Consider the following 9,615-nt stretch of genomic DNA (forward strand, 5'->3'; position numbering starts at 1 on the left):
CCTTTATACCCCAGGTACAGGCCACTGTACCTGTGCGAGAAGCGGAAGAGCTGCCCCCTGCGAAGTGAAGACAAAATAGGGTCTATTATTAATAGAGATAAAGGTTTTCCTTTAAGCAAGATAAGTTACCCTATTTTGTCTGATATAAAACAACATGGTCTAGTTTTTGACTCGCTACATCTTAATTTGCGATTTATCACTTTCACCAGTTTCTACCACCAGTGGCAATGCAATTCTTGCTTCGCAGGGGGCAGCTCTTCTGCTTCTCACACAGGCGCAGTGGCCTGTACCCGGGGTATTAAGAAGCCACCGTTTCTGATGTTCATTCAGTTCAGGCACGATTGTATACTCAGTGATCACACTTGAAGATGCTGGCCAGATGGATCGCTGAAATATCGTGCAGTGAAGATGATGGTACCCAGATGAATACCCGTGAAAACCATAAAAATGTAAGAGGCCGGGAAAATCTACGGAATCACAAAATTCGAAATAATAGAATGAATCCATAAATTTATACAAATTTCAAGTTTACTGTCTTTACAAAATGAATATTGTTTGTTTCATAGGTACTATCCAAGCTTACAGTAAGAGTAGTGGTGTTAAAAGCAGCAACCCAGGACCCTCAACATTAACAAAATTCATGGAAGAAGAAATGGATAACCTTGACATATCTGTTTTTCATAAGGAGTGAATTGTTGCAGTCAAAATTTGTATTATACTTAGGAAAAATATTATTATGATAGGGAAATGTTAAAGTTCAGTAGCCAGGAGAAAGAAAGATTATGCAAATAAAAAAACAGTGTACCTTTAATATACTGTGTTTATATATAAAGCATGTTCCTCACAGATATATTTTTTTCTGGGAGATTTATAGTAGATTTTGGAAGTTGATTAGCCAAAATACATGTGACAAAGTTGGCGACACTGCCAACAACTTAGGCCGACATGTATTGAGCAGAGCCACGGAGCAGAGTGACACTGATACAGGGCAGGATGGTAGCGCCTGTATTTATTTTAAATCTTATGATTTTATTGTTTAGATTATAAGGAATTATTTTTTCACAAATCTCAATTTCAGAACAGTATTTTGTAAAAACTGATTTGTCACTGTAAGTTTTATCACAAGTTTTCAAAAATTGAAACTTGTGATTATTATGACTATTGGGCGGTCGGCCAGGGGAAAGGTTGTGTGGTTGAAGAGGTGCACTGTTCTGCCTAAAAGATTAGAAATTGAGCACATTACCCAGCCATGAGAGAATATGCTTCCTGGCAACACATCGAAAAGATGTTGTCTCTGCAACAAACTGAACTTGCATACTGCCTTACTACATGGATGTATCAATTCAGTATGAATAAATTCAAAGCATGTAATGGATATAGCAGCTTGAGTATGCTGCGGAATTTGTTGTGAAACCTCAAGCCTATTTTCCTATAAGCCACACCTTATGGTTTCAGTCTCTGAAGGCTTCCAGTGGCCTTGTACCTTCAATTCAATTCAATTTTTTTTTTTTTTTTTTTTTTTACAAGCCAACATCAACAATTACTAAAGTGTTAGTATAAAAAGTACTCATATATATCTGAACGTTACATGCCTGATGTAACGTTCAGATACACTCCTGGAAATGGAAAAAAGAACACATTGACACCGGTGTGTCAGACCCACCATACTTGCTCCGGACACTGCGAGAGGGCTGTACAAGCAATGATCACACGCACGGCACAGCGGACACACCAGGAACCGCGGTGTTGGCCGTCGAATGGCGCTAGCTGCGCAGCATTTGTGCACCGCCGCCGTCAGTGTCAGCCAGTTTGCCGTGGCATACGGAGCTCCATCGCAGTCTTTAACACTGGTAGCATGCCGCGACAGCGTGGACGTGAACCGTATGTGCAGTTGACGGACTTTGAGCGAGGGCGTATAGTGGGCATGCGGGAGGCCGGGTGGACGTACCGCCGAATTGCTCAACACGTGGGGCGTGAGGTCTCCACAGTACATCGATGTTGTCGCCAGTGGTCGGCGGAAGGTGCACGTGCCCGTCGACCTGGGACCGGACCGCAGCGATGCACGGATGCACGCCAAGACCGTAGGATCCTACGCAGTGCCGTAAGAGACCGCACCGCCACTTCCCAGCAAATTAGGGACACTGTTGCTCCTGGGGTATCGGCGAGGACCATTCGCAACCGTCTCCATAAAGCTGGGCTACGGTCCCGCACACCGTTAGGCCATCTTCCGCTCACGCCCCAACATCGTGCAGCCCGCCTCCAGTGGTGTCGCAACAGGCGTGAATGGAGGGACGAATGGAGACGTGTCGTCTTCAGCGATGAGAGTCGCTTCTGCCTTGGTGCCAATGATGGTCGTATGCGTGTTTGGCGCCGTGCAGGTGAGCGCCACAATCAGGACTGCATACGACCGAGGCACACAGGGCCAACACCCGGCATCATGGTGTGGGGAGCGATCTCCTACACTGGCCGTACACCACTGGTGATCGTTGAGGGGACACTGAATAGTGCACGGTACATCCAAACCGTCATCGAACCCATCGTTCTACCATTCCTAGACCGGCAAGGGAACTTGCTGTTCCAACAGGACAATGCACGTCCGCATGTATCCCGTGCCACCCAACGTGCTCTAGAAGGTGTAAGTCAAATACCCTGGCCAGCAAGATCTCCGGATCTGTCCCCCATTGAGCATGTTTGGGACTGGATGAAGCGTCGTCTCACGCGGTCTGCACGTCCAGCACGAACGCTGGTCCAACTGAGGCGCCAGGTGGAAATGGCATGGCAAGCCGTTCCACAGGACTACATCCAGCATCTCTACGATCGTCTCCATGGGAGAATAGCAGCCTGCATTGCTGTGAAAGGTGGATATACACTGTACTAGTGCATGCTCTGTTGCCTGTGTCTATGTGCCTGTGGTTCTGTCAGTGTGATCATGTGATGTATCTGACCCCAGGAATGTGTCAATAAAGTTTCCCCTTCCAGGGACAATGAATTCACGGTGTTCTTATTTCAATTTCCAGGAGTGTATATCATGCCTGATCCCCCCCATGAACCATGGACCTTGCCGTTGGTGGGGAGGCTTGCGTGCCTCAGCGATACAGATGGCCGTACCGTAGGTGCAACCACAACGGAGGGGTATCTGTTGAGAGGCCAGACAAACATGTGGTTCCTGAAGAGAGGCAGCAGCCTTTTCAGTAGTGCAGGGGCAACAGTCTGGATCACTGACTGATCTGGTATTGTAACACTAACCAAAACGGCCTTGCTATGCTGGTACTGCAAATGGCTGAAAGCAAAGGGAAAACTACAGCCGTAATTTTTACTGAGTGCATGCAGATTTACAGTATGGTTAATGATGATGGCATCCTCTTGGGTAAAATATTCTGGAGGTAAAATAGTCCCCCATTTGGATCTCCGGGCAGGGACTACTCGAGAGGACGTCGTTATTAGGAGAAAGAAAACTGGAATTCTACGGATCGGAGTGTGGAATGTCAGATCCCTTAATCGGGTAGGTAGGTTAGAAAATTTAAAAAGGGAAATGGATAGGTTAAAGTTAGATATCGTGGGAATTAGTGAAGTTCGGTGGCAGGAGGAACAAGATTTTTGGTCAGGTGATTACAGGGTTATAAATACAAAATCAAATAGGGGTAATGCAGGAGTAGGTTTAATAATGAATAAAAAAATAGGAGTGCGGGTTAGCTACTACAAACAGTATAGTGAACGCATTATTGTGGCCAAGATAGACACAAAGCCCATGCCTAATACAGTAGTACAAGTTTATATGCCAACTAGCTCTGCAGATGAAGAAGAAATTGATGAAATGTATGACGAGATAAAAGAAATTATTCAGGTAGTGAAGGGAGACGAAAATTTAATAGTCATGGGTGACTGGAATTCGTCAGTAGGAAAAGGGAGAGAAGGAAACATAGTAGGTGAATATGGATTGGGGGGAAGAAATGAAAGAGGAAGCCGCCTTGTAGAATTTTGCACAGAGCATAACTTAATCATAGCTAACACTTGGTTCAAGAATCATAAAAGAAGGTTGTATACCTGGAAGAATCCTGGAGATACTAAAAGGTATCACATAGATTATATAATGGTAAGACAGAGATTTAGGAACCAGGCTTTAAATTGTAAGACATTTCCAGGGGCAGATGTGGATTCTGACCACAATCTATTGGTTATGAACTGCAGATTGAAACTGAAGAAACTGCAAAAAGGTGGGAATTTAAGGAGATGGGACCTGGATAAACTGAAAGAACCAGAGGTTGTAGAGTGTTTCAGGGAGAGTATAAGGGAACAATTGACAGGAATGGGGGAAAGAAATACAGTAGAATAAGAATGGGTAGCTCTGAGGGATGAAGTAGTGAAGGCAGCAGAGGATCAAGTAGGTAAAAAGACGAGGGCTAATAGAAATCCTTGGGTTACAGAAGATTGATGAAAGGAGAAAATATAAAAATGCAGTAAATGAAGCAGGCAAAAAGGAATGCAAACGTCTCAAAAATGAGATCGACAGGAAGTGTAAAATGGCTAAGCAGGGGTGGCTAGAGGACAAATGTAAGGATGTAGAGTCTTGTCTCACTAGGGGTAAGATAGATACTGCCTACAGGAAAATTAAAGAGACCTTTGGAGGGAAGAGAACCACTTGTATGAATATCAAGAGCTCAGATGGCAACCCAGTTCTAAGCAAAGAAGGGAAGGCAAAAAGGTGGAAGGAGTATATAGAGGGTTTATACAAGGGTGATGTACTTGAGGACAATATTATGGAAATGGAAGAGGATGTAGATGAAGATGAAATGGGAGATATGATACTGCGTGAAGAGTTTGACAGAGAACTGAAAGACCTGAGTCAAACAAGGCCCCGGGAGTAGACAACATTCCATTAGAACTACTGATGGCCTTGGGAGAGCCAGTCGTGACAAAACTCTACCATCTGGTGAGCAAGATGTATGAGACAGGCGAAATACCCACAGACTTCAAGAAGAATATAATAATTCCAATCCCAAAGAAAGCAGGTGTTGACAGATGTGAAAATTACCGGACAATCAGTTTAATAAGCCACAGCTGCAAAATACTAACACGAATTCTTTACAGACGAATGGAAAAACTGGTAGAAGCGAACCTCGGGGAAGATCAGTTTGGATTCCGTAGAAATGTTGGAACACGTGAGGCAATACTAACCTTACGACGTATCTTAGAAAATAGATTAAGAAAAGGCAAACCTACGTTTCTAGCATTTGTAGACTTAGAGAAAGCTTTTGACAATGTTAACTGGAATACTCTCTTTCAAATTCTGAAGGTGGCAGGGGTAAAATACAGGGAGCGAAAGGCTATTTACAATTTGTACAGAAACCAGATGGCAGTTATAAGAGTCAAGGGGCATGAAAGGGAAGCAGTGGTTGGGAAAGGAGTGAGACAGGGTTGTAGCCTCTCCCCGATGTTATTCAATCTGTATATTGAGCAAGCAGTAAAGGAAACAAAAGAAAAATTCGGAGTAGGTATTAAAATTCATGGAGAAGAAGTAAAAACTTTGTGGTTCGCCGATGACATTGTAATTCTGTCGGAGACAGCAAAGGACTTGGAAGAGCAGTTGAACGGAATGGACAGTGTCTTGAAAGGAGGATATAAGATGAACATCAACAAAAGCAAAACGAGGATAATGGAATGTAGTCAAATTAAATCGGGTGATGCTGAGGGGATTAGATTAGGAAATGAGACATTTAAAGTAGTAAAGGAGTTTTGCTATTTAGGGAGTAATATAACTGATGATGGTCGAAGCAGAGAGGATATAAAATGTAGACTGGCAATGGCAAGGAAATCGTTTCTGAAGAAGAGAAATTTGTTAACATCGAGTATAGATTTAAGTGTCAGGAAGTCGTTTCTGAAAGTATTTGTATGGAGTGTAGCCATGTATGGAAGTGAAACATGGACGATAACCAGTTTGGACAAGAAGAGAATAGAAGCTTTCGAAATGTGGTGCTACAGAAGAATGCTGAAGATAAGGGGGGTAGATCATGTAACTAATGAGGAGGTATTGAATAGAATTGGGGAGAAGAGGAGTTTGTGGCACAACTTGACTAGAAGAAGGGATCGGTTGGTAGGACATGTTTTGAGGCATCAAGGGATCACAAATTTAGCATTGGAGGGCAGCGTGAAGGGTAAAAATCGTAGAGGGAGACCAAGAGATGAATACACTAAGCAGATTGAGAAGGATGAAGGTTGCAGTAGGTACTGGGAGATGAAGAAGCTTGCACAGGATAGAGTAGCATGGAGAGCTGCATTAAACCAGTCTCAGGACTGAAGACCACAACAACAACAACATGCCTGATAGCAATATGTGTACGTTTCTCGTACGAATCATATTTCACACTTGCTGAGGTTGTTTCAAATATGTTGCAGAAGTTTCTTTGGGAAGCTCTTATCACATCCTCCATACAATCCCATTCTCTCCCTATGTGATTTCCATATTTTTGGAATCCTGAAGAAAGACATTCGTGGCTGCTGACTTGCTTCCGATGAAGGGGTACACAACTGGGTGCAATCATGGTTCTGTAGGCATATGTAAACATTTTTCCATGAAGGCATTGAACATCTTGTCTCACGACAGGGTAAAAGTATTAACATTTATGGCTATTAATTTTGAAACAATAAACAGTTTAATTACTTTTTTCCATCTGTGTTGTTTTCACCCAGCTGCCCTTTATACACTACATTCTCAATGCAATGCAAATCACTACTCCTCTGCATCAACTCAACAGTAAAAATATTCCTTTCCAATAGACTGTGGAATGTGAACAATCATTTCAGAAGTTGAGAAGTGCACTGCTTAATCACCCAGAAACTGACAGTGCTTGCAGTTGTTGCATCACCACATTGAGTAAGGGTAGTTTTATCCCACAAGGCAGAAACACTGAACACCCCATAGCATTTGTGTCAAAGACGTTGAACAAGGCCCAAGTCAAATACAGTCAGCTGGAAAAAGAAGCCCTAGCTATCAAATGTGGTGTCGAAATTTTGTCAATACCTGTATGACGGACAATATTTTCTCATGACTGATCACAAGCCACATGCTGTTCTCTTTCATTCAACAAAAAATATGCCTAATAGTACTGCACAGAAGATGCAGTGATGGTCACCTTCTTCTTCTTCTTCTTCTTCTTCTTCTTCTTCTTCTTGTGCCTTACAACTGTGCTTATGTCATGCCTCCTTAATATTTTCCTTCAATTTGGCCCTCTCATTTACTTTCCTTCTTTATCCTCTGGTTCCTAGGTTTCTAATGTTTCCTTCCACGTTGTCCAGCCCGTTTACTTTGCCTTCCTTTTATTCTTCTTCTTGTAAGTTTTCTATTGGAAGAGCTTCTTTGTAGTTTTTGTGTCCTTTATCCTTAGGATGTGCTCCAGCCAGGCTATTTTTTTTACGTTTAATTAGTCTTACAATATTAGCTGCTAGTATGAAATGATGCAGCTCATAAAGGCTCTCCAAGTACAATCATCATTTTCGATCCCCTCAAATTTTCGTAGTATTCTTCATTCAAATACTGTGGGTTGTTCATCAGTGCTGGTTAGCGTCCTTGCTTCACATCGATGTATAACCACTGGTCTAATCATAACTTTATAAACTCATGAGCCAAAACATTATGACCACCTGCTTTACAGTTTGTTTGTCCATCTTTGGAACAAAATACATCACTGATTCTGCATATCAGGGAGCCAACAGTTTGTTGGTACATTTGTGGAGGTATGTGACATTAAATTTTTATGCAAGGTCGTGTAAATCATCCAAATAATGGGCCGCTGGTGATAGCGCCTGATTTCGACCCATATGGGTTCAATAGGATTTCCATCAGCCTGTGCCCATGGCAGGCTGCTAGTTTTGAACTGCCTCAATCATAATTAACGAAATCATTTGGTCAACATGTGAATGTGTAGGAGTAATCTGCCACAGAGCTCCATGTTCAACAATATACAATGAACGGTGTGCACTCATGCGTGCAATAGCATTGTGCTCTTAGAGCAGAGATGCCCCAGATCACCATCTATCCTACTTTACAGAACAGACAAGCACCCGAACCACACATTCTGTGAAGAGTCATGGACATCCTACCATTTAGCACCTAGGGATACTTTCACTGTCCTTTTACCTATTTATGTAGATGCTCACGATAGTACCACATGAACATTCAACCAGCTTTGCTGTTCTCTAGATACTCATTCACATACTCTGCATAATAATAAACTGCCATTTGTCAAAGTTGCTTATCTCAATGGATTTTCCCATTTGCAGCCTATATCTTAGGTAGGGTGATACTATGTCTGTGCCTGCTCCACTTACATACTTTTGTTGCCATGTCACATGCCCATAATGCCACCAGGTGGTTGCCAACGTTGCAGTAGGCAATGGTCATAATATTTTCGCTTATCAGTGAATATAGTCATTTCGAACTGTTGTTTTATCATCCCAGATATCATTAGCTTTCAAAGTGTAACAACACCTATTACCACTTAAAATGTGGGCTTTTATATCAGTGGACATGGAATTTGCTTTATTAATATTAGCCCCTATGTGAGCTGGTACAGCTCGCTATTTAAATTTGTTTTGGTTTTGAAATCACCCACCTCTCAGTACTCCCCACAATGTCAATATCGAGATTGGATTGAAGTCTCTGGTTGCCGCATATCTTTGGCGAGTTGGCTTCCCACATGCCGCGAGGTGACAGAACAAGGTAGAAGGGAGTTGCTGTGAGTTAGCTCTGGACTGTAAGTGAGGAGTAATGTCGGTGTCAGAGGGCAAGGCTGCTCGGTCGGTGGGCCCCGCAGAAGCAGTCGGTTGGGGACAGAACGCCGCAGGCTCAAAGATGCTAGTGTGGAGGGCTGGTGTTGTCCCAATGGCAATCATCATGTGGTCATTCAAGGGCTGAGAAGTTATTTATTGGTTCTGGCCTTGGATTCCAATGAAGAATTACAGCAACTTTGGTGTATGAGGTGAACATAAGAATTCTAAATAGGTGCACATTGGTGGCGCATATATCAGACCTGTGTGAATGGTGTAAGTTTTTCTCCAGTATTGCAGTCTCCAGTTAGAGCGCTGCTTGGGAGGAGGGCATTGATATCAACATTGTCATCCCTTTAGCTGCTTTAAAGTAAATTACTGTGTTGGATCGAAGATGGAGCCAAGTGAGGGACCGAATCACTGGTGATCTTATTATGAAACGTAAGTTGATCCACCACATGTTAAACTCTTATCTATAGTTATTACGAGTAATATGACATTCTGGTATTGTCAACGAGTGAACTTTGGAGGTACTGTTCAGAGTTTGTAGTAATGGAAGATTAACTGTGGAGCTATCAGTTGGACGATTATTAATCGTGTTAATTGCAGCTCACTTCTTATGGTATTATACAGTTCTACTCGTCATGGCGAAACTGTTGAAAGTATTTTCATAATTTAGCTTGGGACGTCAATCTGTGGTTTCGTATGGCGCTCCCAAGAGTTAAAGCCCCAAATATTTTCTTACTGTCTCTGCTGAGGTTGCCTTGCAACAGTTGTTGATTTGTCTCTAGTCAACCCCACCCTACTGCTGTTTGGTGCGGTGCAGTATAGTCGAAGAGTTCAATAATAATA

This window comes from Schistocerca nitens, chromosome 7 (assembly GCF_023898315.1).
Source record: "Schistocerca nitens isolate TAMUIC-IGC-003100 chromosome 7, iqSchNite1.1, whole genome shotgun sequence".
NCBI lineage: Eukaryota > Metazoa > Arthropoda > Insecta > Orthoptera > Acrididae > Schistocerca > Schistocerca nitens.